Here is a 16,838-nt window from a genome sequence, read left to right on the forward strand (position 1 = left end):
TTATAGAAGAGGGGGAGGGGTGAGTCGCCGCACTTTAAGGCTCGAATAATAATATAGTACCTAATAATTCAAGATAATAATGAAAGGCCCTCCTTACATCCATACCAACAATTGAATGTTAGATCAATAAAATTTGTTCAATGATGTCTAATAGGTAATTATTGATGTAACCCCCACAGACCGATAAGGTAGTCCGATCCGATCTGGGAAGTCACATTAGGGCCACCGGAGCGACCCACTGTAAAAATAGCGGAAAATTTAAAACTTTTTATCAGAACATGTAAACTTATAAAATCAGTTTTCACTATTTAAAAATAAAACAGATTTCCAAACACGTATATAAATCAAAATACAATTACATGCCCCCTAATCACATGTACCATACTCTGCAATAACGCCGGACGAACTCCCTTACTGGAGTCGATAGATGCACTAGTACAATTCTTTTAACCTGAAAAGGTGAGTAATAGAGTGAGCTTTGGAAAGCTCAGTAATAAAGAACTACCAGATTATGCTGATGAACGTGCAGATATAGATAAATATTTATTTCCTTATTGTTTCTGAACATTTACATATTTTTATGCTGAGCAGAGATCCTACTGATATTTCAGGTGGTAACGGACAATGAGCTTTCAATTCAGAGAAATATATCGGATGACTGAGTTCAGGAGATCAGAATAGGTTTTCTAGTGTGTTCCCAAAAATCATGTAACTTTTCAGATCTTTTTAAAACATATATATATATATATATATATATACCCCCATCCGTTCACATCATAAATGTGTAGGTTCCCCAGAACCATACACCCAACCGCACATGCCATTTAGACCCTGAGCACAAAGCTGAGGAGTCTGCAGATAATCTTCCTCCAACAATAAATCCCCAGATAAAACAGTTCTCCGTCAGTAAACGGAGATATCAAAAATCAAAACATAATTCAGATAAGATATCAGAACAGAATCCAGGTTAGGAATCAGAACAGATTTCAGATCAGATGTCAAAACAGAATTCAAATCAGAAATCAGATAAAATATTCATATAAGTAGGGAACACACTAGAGTTTCCAGATATTATTTAGAGATACAAGATAATCTTATCGGCCACAGAAACACAAATCTTCATTTTACCGATAGAATGTCGAGAATTAGAATCACTATTGGAAGAGTTCAATAACTGACAGAATCATCAGTTATTCAGAATATAATTTATTAAGATCATCTTATTCAGATAATTTTTGAAAGCTTTATGAAATCTGAAGGGTATTCAGAATCTTTACAATCTATGACGATTAATCCGATTATCGAACAACTCTAGATGAATAGCTTCCAGAACCGATACTTATCAACTTGTCAATTCATCAACCTTCCAGGTTATTCACTCTTTAATACCAAATATTCTTATCCATGTATCATCTTCTGAGTCATCACTGAACATATCTTAAGGAGACGAACAAATATTCTAATGGTCTTTATTTCATTTCCATGTTTCAACTCTACCAGGAAATACTGGCGTACTTGATTTGTGGTTCATAATCCATTGGGATGATACATCATATAAGTTCATCCGAGTTTCTAAACTTATTCCAATCTCTCACTTAATCCTCAGTCATTGAGGTTACTTAGTTCATTTAGCATTCAAGTCCAATCCAGTTACTTCGGGATTTTCCAGATTAATTCAAACGTTCCTGAATTTCAGATACATATTGTACTTTCGATCCACTCAATTTGGTCTTAATGGTTGATTTGTCGAACAAACGTCCAATTCTTAGTACTGAATGCGATCTAGAGTTAAACTGAGTTAAATACTTCCAAAATTATCATCGAGCCAAACTTGAGAAGACGAACACGTATTCAAGTAATATCTATACCATTCAGGTATTGACATAGCTTTAAGATTGATCAACTCACTTAAATTGTGTTCTATAATTTCAAAAGGTAGTTCAACACCTATGCTTATTTGGATTCCCTTAATTAATCCAAGACATTTACTTAATTTAGGCCATAAGGGTATTATGGTAATTTTGGTATTCAGTTTTATTTCATTCACTTCAGAACTCGAGGATATCCAATCATTCCTGAGCTTGGTGATATTTTTGGGTCATTTTTATTACAGGGGTATTTTGGTCATTTTACAGATCCACTGTATTTCAATCTTTTTCTTCCATCCGGTCTTATTATTGAATTTAAACTTATCATTTATTTCAGTCTATTCGGACAATTCTGACAAAAGAACACCCCCGATAAATTGTTGTTCAGGTATTTACTCATAATTCGGATATTTTCAGGTCAAGTACCTTCTCATATTTTACAAACGGAATATCAGGAATTTTTCTGCACTAAGTCAAGATCTTAACAATCAAATACGTACTTAATTTGAGTTAAGTACAAATCCTTAAAGTACTTTCTCATTCAGGGTCAACTCGGACTATTTTACCTCTCAAGGGTATTTCTGTAATTTCTTAACCAGTTAATTTCGATATTAGCTCTTATTGAAAATAATATAATTTAGAGATCCTATGATTAATTGCTTTCTTGAACACTCTCTGATCTTGAAATGATTCTCTTAACAGACTTCTAGTATCCTTCACAAACTCTGATACCACTAAATGTAACCCCCACAGACCGATAAGGTAGTCCGATTCGATCTGGGAAGTCACATTAGGGCCACCGGAGTGACCCACTGTAAAAATAGCGAAAAATTTAAAACTTTTTATCAGAACATGTAAACTTATAAAATCAGTTTTCACTATTTAAAAATAAAACAGATTTCCAAACACGTATATATATCAAAATACAATTACATGCCCCCTAATCACATGTACTATACTCTGCAACAACGCCGGACGAACTCCCTTACTGAAGTCGATAGATGCACTGGTACAATTCTTTTAACCTGAAAAGGTGAGTAATAGAGTGAGCTTTGGAAAGCTCAGTAATAAAGAACTACCAGATTATGCTGATGAACGTGCAGATACAGATAAATATTTATTTCCTTATTATTTCTGAACATTTACATATTTTTATGCTGAGCAGAGATCCTACTGATATTTTAGGTGGTAACGGACAATGAGCTTTAAGTTCAGAGAAATATTTCGGATGACTGAGTTCAGTAGATCAGAATAGGTTTTCTAGTGTGTTACCAAAAATCATGTAACTTTTCAGATCTTTTTAAAACATATATATATATATATATATATATATATATATATATATATATATATATATATATACCCCCATCCGTTCACATCATAAATGTGTAGGTTCCCCAGAACCATACACCCAACCGCACATGTCATTTAGACCCTGAGCACAAAGCCGAGGAGTCTACAGATAATCTTCCTCCAACAATAAATCCCCAGATAAAACAGTTCTCCGTCGGTAAACAGAGATATCAAAAATCAAAACATAATTCAGATCAGATATCAGAACAGAATCCAGGTTAGGAATCAGAACAGATTTCAGATCAGATGTCAAAACAGAATTCAAATCAGAAATCAGATAAAATATTCATATAAGTAGGGAACACACTAGAGTTTCCAGATATTATTTAGAGATACAAGATAATCTTATCGGCCAGAGAAACACAAATCTTCATTTTACCGATAGAATGTCGGGAATTAGAATCACTATTGGAAGAGTTCAATATCTGACAGAATCATCAGTTATTCAGAATATAATTTATTAAGATCATCTTATTCAGATAATTTTCGGAAGCTTTATGAAATCTGAAGGGTATTCAGAATCTTTACAATCTATGACGATTAATCCGATTATCGAACAACTCCAGATGAATAGCTTACAGAATCGATACTTATCAACTTGTCAATTCATCAACCTTCCAGGCTATTCACTCTTTAATACCAAATATTCTTATCCATATATCATCTTCTGAGTCATCACTGAACATATCTTAAGGAGACGAACAAATATTCTAATGGTCTTTATTTCATTTCCATGTTTCAACTCTACCAGGAAATACTGGCGTACTTGATTTGTGGTTCATAATCCATTGGGATGATACATCACATAAGTTCATCCGAGTTTCTAAACTTATTCCAATCTCTCACTTAATCCTCAGTCATTGAGGTTACTTAGTTCATTTAGCATTCAAGTCCAATCCAGTTACTTCGGGATTTTCCAGATTAATTCAAACGTTCTTGAATTTCAGATACATATTGTACTTTCGATCCATTCAATTTGGTCTTCATGGTTGATTTGTCGAACAAACGTCCAATTCTTTGTATTGAATGCGATCTAGAGTTAAACTGAGTTGAATACTTCCAAAATTATCATCGAGCCAAACTTGAGAAAACGAACACGTATTCAAGTAATATCTATGCCATTCAGGTATTGACATAGCTTTAAGATTAATCAACTCACTTAAATTGTGTTCTATAATTTCAAAAGGTAGTTCAACACCTATGCTTATTTGGATTCCCTTAATTAATCCAAGACATTTACTTAATTTTGGCCATAAGGGTATTTTGGTAATTTTGGTATTCAGTTTTATTTCATTCACTTCAGAACTCGAGGATATCCAATCATTCCTGAGCTTGGTGATATTTTTGGGTCATTTTTATTACAGGGGTATTTTGGTCATTTTACAGATCCACTGTATTTCAATCTTTTTCTTCCATCCGGTCTTATTATTGAATTTAAACTTATCATTTATTTCAGTCCATTCAGACAATTCTAACAAAAGAACACCCCCGATAAATTGTTGTTCAGGTATTTACTCATAATTCGGATATTTTCGGGTCAAGTACCTTCTCATATTTTACAAACGGAATATCAGGAATTTTTCTGCACTAAGTCAATATCTTAACAATCAAATACGTACTTAATTTGAGTTAAGTATAAATCCTCAAAGTACTTTCTCATTCAGGGTCAACTCGGACTATTTTACCTCTCAAGGGTATTTCTGTAATTTATTAACTAGATAATTTCGATATTAGCTCTTAATGAAAATAATATAATTTAGAGATCCTATGATTAATTGCTTTCTTGAACACTCTCTGATCTTGAAATGATTCTCTTAACAGACTTCTAGTATCCTTCACAAACTCTCCTAGGATTAAAACCGGTTATCCATAATTTCCAAATAAAACTAACATTTCTTATGCGCATCAATATTTTTATCAGATCAATATGTCTGTAAAATCCTATTACCTAACTTCCATATTCAAATCTTGTCTTTTTATAACATAAGGGTATTTTCGTAATTTTACCCTACCGGAGTATTCTCATAATTCTCATCCAAGTACATTTAACATTTAACCTTTGATGAAATAAATTATAAGTTGCATATACAGGGCTGATTTCTTTATCACCAATCACAAACTTGTAATTTAATCTAACAATTCCTCAATCTCTTATATTAGTCATTCGATCCGTAATCATTTACAGAATTTCTACCACATTCATATCGAGTGTATAAATTATTTAACTCCACCAAAGTGACCAACATTATCTTATTCATGCATTTACCAATATCAACATGTTTCATAAGCATAAAGAGGTAGTAAAGTATTACCTCGATTTTTGTGCAATATTGATCTACCATAAAAATTCCATTCGAACGCCTTTGATCTTCAATTCAACTTCCAATAATTCCTCAGATACATATCAACATAAATTATATCAGAAACATAGCTTAATTACGATAAACTAATCGAATCGGGTGATAAATCAGTGAAAGATGGCTTACCGGGTTTGAATTTGGCGAAACGGTCTTCGGATTCAGGACGTCGAAAGCATAAAATATAACTTTTCAGAAATTTGGAATTTTTGGTCAAAATCAAAGTCAACGGGTTTGACCGGCAATTTCAAGGCCTTCGGGTTCGAATTTCAAAAAACAGATAGCGGAATCAGATTTGGAACGTCGAAAAATGTCAGGATAGGTATACTCGGTCGAAGTCAAAGGTCGTTTAATACTCGGTCAAATCCGGTCAAAGTTTTGGTCAATAGTGGTCAACGCCGGTCAACGGGTCAACGGGTCGGGTCAACAGGTCAAGTCGGGTCAACGGGTCAGGTCTGGTTATGACCGATCAAACCGGTTATTTTTTCTTCCCACGCGCAGTGGCGGCGCATGGGGGAGCGTGAACAGTGCTAAAATCCCAGAAAATTTCTAAAAATTATTTTGAGCGATTTCGAGATACTTACAAAGCTCGGTTCATAATTTTGAACCGCGGAGAGCTTGATTTCAACAAATCAAAAACTTTGACCGCTTCACCTCCTCACGCGCCTCCGTCGACGGAGACCAAAGATGACACCGACGAACTCGGAACGATGCAACGAACACGATGGTGCGGGAGGTGTCATAAACGGATGACCCGATCGTCGTGAATCGATGAAAAACCAACTAAAACTGAGTTATTACCGATGATACTTCCGACTAAAATTAACGACGAACGGAGATGATTCACGACGAAAGGTTTGAGGGGTTTTGTTCCTCGGTTGACAACGAACACGATGGTGGTTTTGGCTCGTCGATCGGAGGTCGGACGGCGAGTAGATCGAAGTTGAAAGTTGGGTCAACGGAAGAGAAAAACTGAAAAATAAACCTCCTGTAAAACCTGCGCACGGGGGGTTTTATAATTCATCCTATATAAAAAATGGGTAAACCAAGAGTTTAGTCACTGAACTTCCTGCACTTCTTAAAACGGTCTGCCAACTTTGAAATTATTCAATTTATCCCACAGTTTCTTTCAAAATACCAATTAAATCCACCAATTTATAATTTCTTAATTTTAGCCCCTAAATTGGGGTGTTACAATTCTCCCCTCCTTAAAAGAATTTCGTCCTCGAAATTCATTCATGTCACATAATTGCATAAATGAAACTTCCATCAGTTCTTTCATATCTTTCATGTAGCTTTTATAGAAACACAGATCCTTCACTAATCCTTAACCAGTTGAGTATACATTCTTATCAGAACTCTCTCATTTCAATAAAAGAATCCGAACGAAAATTTTCCTTGAGTAATCAATTCAGTCTTGGTCATGAAAATAGGCTCATAGAGCAGTAGCATATTCAAATTTCATTTCTGGAGTCAAGTCAAAATTTTCCAGATAAATAACTCTCACATGGATCGTGAGGTACTTCACAGCGTTTAGATAAATGTTACTGGTATTTCTTTTTGTACAAGTATAGCCTTAACAGATAGAAACTTTGGTTTACTCGCTACAGATAGGGACTCAGCCCTGGAGTTCCGGCTCAGAGAGGTACGATTGCAGTCTAGGGGGATGTACTGATCAGACATATTTTGACATTCGACCGGCCGGTGTAACTTGAAAATTTTGACTCAAACCATAGCTCTGATACAACTAAATGTAACCCCCACAGACCGATAAGGTAGTCCGATTCGATCTGGGAAGTCACATTAGGGCCACCGGAGCGACCCACTGTAAAAATAGCGAAAAATTTAAAACTTTTTATCAGAACATGTAAACTTATAAAATCAGTTTTCACTATTTAAAAATAAAACAGATTTCCAAACACGTATATAAATCAAAATACAATTACATGCCCCCTAATCACATGTACTATACTCTGCAACAACGCCGGACGAACCCCCTTACTGAAGTCGATAGATGCACTGGTACAATTCTTTTAACTTGAAAAGGTGAGTAATAGAGTGAGCTTTGGAAAGCTCAGTAATAAAGAACTACCAGATTATGCTGATGAACGTGCAGATACAGATAAATATTTATTTCCTTATTGTTTCCGAACATTTACATATTTTTTATGCTGAGCAGAGATCCTACTGATATTTCAGGTGGTAACGGACAATGAGCTTTAAGTTCAGAGAAATATTTCGGATGACTGAGTTCAGTAGATCAGAATAGGTTTTCTAGTGTGTTCTCAAAAATCATGTAACTTTTCAGATCTTTTTAAAACATATATATATATATATACTACCCCCATCTGTTCACATCATAAATGTGTAGGTTCCCCAGAACCATACACCCAACCGCACATGTCATTTAGACCCTGAGCACAAAGCCGAGGAGTCTGCAGATAATCTTCCTCCAACAATAAATCCCCAGATAAAACAGTTCTCCGTCGGTAAACGGAGATATCAAAAATCAAAACATAATTCAGATCAGATATCAGAACAGAATCTAGGTTAGGAATCAGAACAGATTTCAGATCAGATGTCAAAACAGAATTCAAATCAGAAATCAGATAAAATATTCATATAAGTAGGGAACACACTAGAGTTTCCAGATATTATTTAGAGATACAAGATAATCTTATCGGCCAGAGAAACACAAATCTTCATTTTACCAATAGAATGTCGGGAATTAGAATCACTATTGGAAGAGTTCAATATCTGACAGAATCATCAGTTATTCAGAATATAATTTATTAAGATCATCTTATTCAGATAATTTTCGGAAGCTTTACGAAATCTGAAGGGTATTCAGAATCTTTACAATCTATGACGATTAATCTGATTATCGAACAACTCCAGATGAATAGCTTCCAGAATCGATACTTATCAACTTGTCAATTCATCAACCTTCCAGGTTATTCACTCTTTAATACCAAATATTCTTATCCATATATCATCTTCTGAGTCATCACTGAACATATCTTAAGGAGATGAACAAATATTCTAATGGTCTTTATTTCATTTCCATGTTTCAACTCTACCAGGAAATACTGGCGTACTTGATTTGTGGTTCATAATCCATTGGGATGATACATCACATAAGTTCATCCGAGTTTCTAAACTTATTCCAATCTCTCACTTAATCCTCAGTCATTGAGGTTACTTAGTTCATTTAGCATTCAAGTCCAATCCAGTTACTTCGGGATTTTCCAGATTAATTCAAACGTTCTTGAATTTCAGATACATATTGTACTTTCTATCCATTCAATTTGGTCTTCATGGTTGATTTGTCGAACAAACGTCCAATTCTTAGTATTGAATGCGATCTAGAGTTAAACTGAGTTGAATACTTCCAAAATTATCATCAAGCCAAACTTGAGAAAACGAACACGTATTCAAGTAATATCTATGCCATTCAGGTATTGACATAGCTTTAAGATTAATCAACTCACTTAAATTGTGGTCTATAATTTCAAAAGGTAGTTCAACACCTATGCTTATTTGGATTCCCTTAATTAATCCAAGAGATTTACTTAATTTTGGCCATAAGGGTATTTTGGTAATTTTGGTATTCAATTTTATTTCATTCACTTCAGAACTCCAGGATATCCAATCATTCCTGAGCTTGGTGATATTTTTGGGTCATTTTTATTACAGGGGTATTTTGGTCATTTTACAGATCCATTGTATTTCAATCTTTTTCTTCCATCCGGTCTTATTATTGAATTTAAACTTATCATTTATTTCAGTCCATTCAGACAATTCTGACAAAAGAACACCCCCGATAAATTGTTGTTCAGGTATTTACTCATAATTCGGATATTTTCGGGTCAAGTACCTTCTCATATTTTACAAACGGAATATCAGGAATTTTTCTGCACTAAGTCAATATCTTAACAATCAAATACGTACTTAATTTGAGTTAAGTATAAATCCTCAAAGTACTTTCTCATTCAGGGTCAACTCGGACTATTTTACCTCTCAAGGGTATTTCTGTAATTTCTTAACCAGATAATTTCGATATTAGCTCTTAATGAAAATAATATAATTTAGAGATCCTATGATTAATTGCTTTCTTGAACACTCTCTGATCTTGAAATGATTCTCTTAACAGACTTCTAGTATCCTTCACAAACTCTCCTAGGATTAAAACCGGTTATCCATAATTTCCAAATAAAACTAACATTTCTTATGCACATCAATATTTTTATCAGATCAATATGTCTGTAAAATCCTATTACCTAACTTCCATATTCAAATCTTGTCTTTTTATAACATAAGGGTATTTTCGTAATTTTACCCTACCGAAGTATTCTCATAATTCTCATCCAAGTACATTTAACATTTAACCTTTGATGAAATAAATTATAAGTTGCATATACAGGGCTGATTTCTTTATCACCAATCACAAACTTGTAATTTAATCTAACAATTCCTCAATCTCTTATATTAGTCATTCGATCCGTAATCATTTACAGAATTTCTACCACATTCATATCGAGTGTATAAATTATTTAACTCCACCAAAGTGACCAACATTATCTTATTCATGCATTTACCAATATCAACATGTTTCATAAAGCATAAAGAGGTAGTAAAGTATTACCTCGATTTTTGTGCAATATTGATCGACCATAAAAATTCCATTCGAACGCCTTTGATCTTCAATTCAACTTCCAATAATTCCTCAGATACATATCAACATAAATTATATCAGAAACGGAGCTTAATTACAATAAACTAATCGAATCGGGTGATAAATCAGTGAAAGATGGCTTACCGGGTTTGAATTTGGCGAAACAGTCTTCGGATTCGGATTCAGGACGTCGAAAGCATAAAATATAACTTTTCGGAAATTTGGAATTTTCGGTCAAAATCAAAGTCAACGGGTTTGACCGGCAATTTCGAGGCCTTCGGGTTCGAATTTCGAAAAATGGACAGCGGAATCAGATTTGGAACGTCGAAAAATGTCAGGATAGGTATACTCGGTCGAAGTCAAAGGTCGTTTAATGCCCGGTCAAAGCCGGTCAAAGTTTTGGTCAATACTGGCCAACGCCGGTCAACGGTCAACGAGTCAACGGGTCGGGTCAATGGGTCGGGTCGGGTCAACGGGTCGGGTAAACGGGTCGGGTCGGGTTATGACCGGTCAAACCGATCAACTATGCACTAAAACCGATCAAACCGGTTATTTTTTCTTCCCCACGCGCAGTGGCGGCGCATGAACAGTGCTAAAATCCCGGAAAATTTTCTAAAAATTATTTTGAGCGATTTCGAGATACTTACAAAGCTCGGTTCATAATTTTGAACGGCGGAGAGCTCGATTTCAACAAATCGAAAACTTTGACCGCTTCACCTCCTCACACTCCGCCGTCGACGGAGACCAAAGATGACACCGGCGAACTCGGAACGATGCAACGAACACGATGGTGCGGGAGGTGTCATAAACGGATGACCCGATCGTCGTGAATCGATGAAAAACCAACTAAAACTGAGTTATTACCGACGATACTTCAGACCGAAATTAACGACGAACGGAGATGATTCACGACGAAAGGTTTGAGGGGTTTTGTTCCTCGGTTGACAACGAACACGATGGTGGTTTCGGCTCGTCGATCGGAGGTCGGACGACGAGTAGATCGGAGTTGAAAATTGGGTCAACGGAAGAGAAAACTGAAAAAAAAACTCCTGTAAAACCTGCGCTCGAGGGTTTTATAATTCATCCTATATAAAAAATGGGTAAACCAAGAGTTTAGTCACTGAACTCCCTGCACTTCTTAAAACGGTCTGTCAACTTTGAAATTATTCAATTTAACCCATTGTTTCTTTCAAAATACCAATTAAATCTACCACTTTATAATTTCTTAATTTTAACCCCTAAATTAGGGTGTTACAATTGATAGTTTATGTTTTTTAATAAAAAAAACACCGCCATTTTTTTTATCTTTTTAAAAGGAAAAGTTTGATTTTTTTGATAATTTAAAAAGAGACATATATTAAAGGCATAATGTAACAAAATAACTTTAATGTTTAACATTAGTTTCAAATTTATTCATATTATTTTTTAGAACATTTGATCCCTTAACGTTTCATTTTTGATCAAAAAAACACAATCGTTGAATGAAAACCGTTAGTAACTAACGGTCAACTCATAAAAATGACATGACAACCTTACATAATATCACACGTTAATGTGACAATACCACATATACAAAGAAAATGACGTGATATTTGTCAAATCAATCAAAATTAAATTTTTTTAAAATAAATTTTTAATAATTTTTAATCAATACAAAAATAACACGTGTCATCATTTCATCGGCTTAAATATAAAATTGTACTCAAAGCTCACTGCTCACTGCTGCTTAGTCTTCTTCTTCAATCTTCATTCTCTATCGACAAAACACTGAAAAAGGAAGAAAATTACTAATCAAAATCAAATTAACCCCAACCCCGTGATTTCACTTCTCATTCTCATTGTCAAAACCCTCACTCTTTTCTACTCCTAAAAGCCTTGAAAACCCAAAAAAGAAAAAGCAAAAAAAGATGAAATAAGAACCCATTTCCCTGTTCAGATTCAAAGCTGGCCATGTACATCTCGGAGAAGCCTCGTCCGATTGATTTATGCAAGGAGGAAGGCCCTTCCATAGCCTTGTCCGATTGATTTATGCAACGAGTAAACGGGTCGGGTCAACGGGTCGGGTCGGGTTATGACCGGTCAAACCGATCAACTATGCACTAAAACCGATCAAACCGGTTATTTTTTCTTCCCCACGCGCAGTGGCGGCGCATGAACAGTGCTAAAATCCCGGAAAATTTTCTAAAAATTATTTTGAGCGATTTCGAGATACTTACAAAGCTCGGTTCATAATTTTGAACGGCGGAGAGCTCGATTTCAACAAATCGAAAACTTTGACCGCTTCACCTCCTCACGCTCCGCCGTCGACGGAGACCAAAGATGACACTGGCGAACTCGAAACGATGCAACGAACACGATGGTGCGAGAGGTGTCATAAACGGATGACCCGATCGTCGTGAATCGATGAAAAACCAACTAAAACTGAGTTATTACCGACGATACTTCAGACCGAAATTAACGACGAATGGAGATGATTCACGACGAAAGGTTTGAGGGGTTTTGTTCCTCGGTTGACAACGAACACGATGGTGGTTTCGGCTCGTCGATCGGAGGTCGGACGACGAGTAGATCGGAGTTGAAAATTGGGTCAACGGAAGAGAAAACTGGAAAAAAAAAACCTCCTGTAAAACCTGCGCTCGAGGGTTTTATAATTCATCCTATATAAAAAATGGGTAAACCAAGAGTTTAGTCACTGAACTCCCTGCACTTCTTAAAACGGTCTGTCAACTTTGAAATTATTCAATTTAACCCATTGTTTCTTTCAAAATACCAATTAAATCTACCACTTTATAATTTCTTAATTTTAACCCCTAAATTAGGGTGTTACAATTGATAGTTTATGTTTTTTAATAAAAAAAACACCGCCATTTTTTTTATCTTTTTAAAAGGAAAAGTTTGATTTTTTTGATAATTTAAAAAGAGACATATATTAAAGGCATAATGTAACAAAATAACTTTAATGTTTAACATTAGTTTCAAATTTATTCATATTATTTTTTAGAACATTTGATCCCTTAACGTTTCATTTTTGATCAAAAAAACACAATCGTTGAATGAAAACCGTTAATAACTAACGGTCAACTCATAAAAATGACATGACAACCTTACATAATATCACACGTTAATGTGACAATACCACATATACAAAGATAATGACGTGATATTTGTCAAATCAATCAAAATTAAATTTTTTAAAAATAAATTTTTAATAATTTTTAATCAATACAAAAATAACACGTGTCATCATTTCATTGGCTTAAATATAAAATTGTACTCAAAGCTCACTGCTCACTGCTGCTTACTCTTCTTCTTCAATCTTCATTCTCTATCGACAAAACACTGAAAAAGGAAGAAAATTACTAATTAAAATCAAATTAACCCCAACCCCGTGATTTCACTTCTCATTCTCATTGTCAAAACCCTCACTCTTTTCAACTCCTAAAAGCCTTGAAAACCCAAAAAAGAAAAAGCAAAAAAAGATGAAATAAGAACCCATTTCCCTGTTCAGATTCAAAGCTGGCCATGTACATCTCGGAGAAGCCTCGTCCGATTGATTTATGCAAGGAGGAAGGCCCTTCCATAGCTAATGACATGATCATCGAGGTCCCCACCAATGGGGATTTCCCACATCAGCAGCAGCAAATGATGTTGGGTGAAAGCAACGGTGATGACCCAGAAATCAAAGCCCCCAAGAAACGAGCCGAGATCTGGGTACAAGACGAAACTCGATGCCTTATCGCCCTCCGACGAAGAAATGGACGACTTTTTCAATACCTCAAAATCCAATAAGCACTTGTGGGAGCAGATTTCGGCTAAGATGAGAGAGAAAGGGTTCGATCGATTCCCCACTATGTGTACGAACAAGTGAGGAACTTGTTGAAGGAGTTTAAAAGCGCCAGGCATCAAGATAGAGCGAGTGGGTCGGCTAAAATGTCTTATTATAAAGAAATTGAGGAAATTTTAAGGGACAGAACCAAGAATGCCTATAAGAGTCCAACTCCTCCTCCTAAAGTTGATTCCTTTATGCATTTCGCTGACAAGGTAAGTGGAATTTATAATCAAGTGTTGTTGTGTTGTTATTAAATAATGGTTTTTGCTGGGTTTCTCTTCTAAAGGCTATGGCTTTAATGCGTTTCCACTGTAAATACTTTGTGTCTTAGCTTAGCTTAAGATGGTAGTACTAACTGCGTTAGAAGAAAGAAATATATTTGGTTCTTTAACTTATGAGTTTCTTTGACAGGAACTGTCTGCTTCTGTTAATTTTTTACGGTTTTAATGTGTGTTTTGAAGAAGGTTTGAGTTCATGTATCCATATGAAAGTTAGAACTTGCACCACTACATCTTTTAAATGATATTTCTATTATGTAGTTTAACGTGTATTATACGTACTTGTGAAACAAAAGGTCCTGTGGCATTAGTATTTTTCTTCCTTTTTCAGTTTTTATCGATAAAGAATGAAGATCGAAGAAGAAGCATTTTATATGGGAACAAGGACAACTTATATTGAAGAAGAAGCAATGAGCTGAATATAATTTTATATTTAAATCAATAAAATGATGACACGTGTTATTTTTGTATTGATTAAAAAATATTAAAAATTAATATAATTATTTTTAAAAAACAATTTTTACTAACATAATATTTGTCATATCATCACATTTGCATATATTACATTATCACGTCAAAATGTAATGTTATATAAATTTTTCATGTCATCTTCATACGTTGATAGTTAGATGTCATCTTCATACGTTGATAGTTAGTTGACTAACGATTTTTTATCCAATAAAAATATTTTTTGACTTAAAATAAAACGTTAAAAGATCAAATATTTCCAAAAAATAATACGAACATATTGGACACTACTATCAAACGTTAAAGTTATTTTTGTTATATTTTTATATTAAATGTGGCCTAATTTTTAAGATGATAATAATAAATGTGCCACGTCATCAATTCAGATGGAGAGAAACAAATACATTTAAGCCGTTGAATAAAATTTTATCCAAGTGTCGGGATTGGAAATTCCAGAAACTGTGACAGTTGCCCTCTCACCTCGTGAGCCACACGCGCGCATTGTTGCCTTCTCTTGTACATGCATCACCGGAAATCATAGAAACCAAAACGTTAGAAATCAGTTTTTAAAAAAAATAATAAACGAAGGTTCTAGTGAAGGGATTCAATAACCGAAATCCGTTGTAACTAATTTTGCGTGGGAAGATATGAGTCTGCTAAATCAGAGCATATCAGATCATTACAAAAGGTAATCGATTCAGAGGACAATCACACAGAGAAAATCATAAAAAAATCATCTATAAGTCCATGCAAGATTGGCAGTAAGAAAATCGAAGGAAATATACAAAGAGAAGAAGAATAAGGGAAGCTTACCGCCGCCGTTGGTCACCAAAACAGTCGCCGCTAGTCACCGGAAATAGCTGTCATCCACTGTTGAGAGTGTCGTCGTTTTTAGAGCCACGATTCGAAGGTGAGTTTTCGTTTGGTTTGATTTTGTGAGAGCTTTGTTCTTTTGTGTGTGTGTGTGTGGAATGAATGGATTACAAACTATGAAAACAAGATTAGAAGAAGATTGATATTTGATTTCGGATCATAATGGGGTATTATGGAAGAACCATGCAAGAACATAAAAGAAAAGTGTCGTTTTGATTCAAAAGGATTTTTTTTTTAGTTTGTGTGATTCGAATGAAGTAAAGAAGAGATGAGGAGGAGAGAGTAGTTGGAAGAAACCAAAGAGAAAAATGAGAGCTTACGTGTGAAACTAGGGCATTTTGTGCTTCCATAGAAATTTTGGGTAAATTGGGATGCGGGTCGTTGGAGCTTAACATATTTTCATATATAGATTCATTTTTTGTTTCTTTTATTTCAGTCATTGTCTATTTCTAGCTCACGTGTTTCAAACTATTAATTCAATTCAATTTAGTCCCAATTCTTTTCAATTTGCTTGCTAATGTGTTTATTTATTCCATGTGTACATCAATTTTTTCATTTTTCATTTTGATGACTTGTATTAATTAATATATTACAACCCCAAAATTTTAGTCACTTATTAAATTTAATTAGAACCTTTAGGATTTAGTTTTTTTAATTAGCAAATTAGATTAATTAGATTATAAATAAACTTTTAAGTTTAGTTTCTTAAAATAATGATAGAAACCCATTAAATTAATAATTGATTAGCAAAAACGTTTTTTATTTCTTAACAATGAAAAGAGTGCTACTAAAATAACTAGACATTCAATTTCAATATTAATAAATAAATGAATATTTTTTTAGTGGTCACCTTAAAATAAATCAGGTTTCGTTAATTTTTGAATAAATATCAATCTACTCTTCTTTAATAATCCGATTAATTATTACATCTTTAATTCTTAGGTTTATTATGTTTTCTTTGTTTCTTATAAATGACATCTTTTTTTTGAATAATTCAATTTTATTACCCAAAGAGCATAGAACTGCTACAAAAAACAACCAGTTTCCTTATTACAAAAGAACCACCTACTTACAAGAGCAAAAACATCAATTAATCTATACCCATTGATTAAAAAGAGTAATATTAACACTATCATT

The 16,838-nt window shown here is 34.3% G+C and overlaps 1 pseudogene; it reads left to right on the top strand.

Annotated features, from left to right (window-relative positions):
- The first annotated feature begins 13,563 nt into the window (after positions 1 to 13,563).
- Positions 13,564 to 14,336, top strand: LOC120133667 (annotated as a pseudogene).
- The last annotated feature ends 2,502 nt before the right edge of the window (positions 14,337 to 16,838 follow it).

This window comes from Hibiscus syriacus, unplaced genomic scaffold (assembly GCF_006381635.1).
Source record: "Hibiscus syriacus cultivar Baekdansim isolate YM2019G1 unplaced genomic scaffold, ASM638163v2 tig00110584_pilon, whole genome shotgun sequence".
Taxonomy (NCBI): Eukaryota; Viridiplantae; Streptophyta; class Magnoliopsida; order Malvales; family Malvaceae; genus Hibiscus; species Hibiscus syriacus.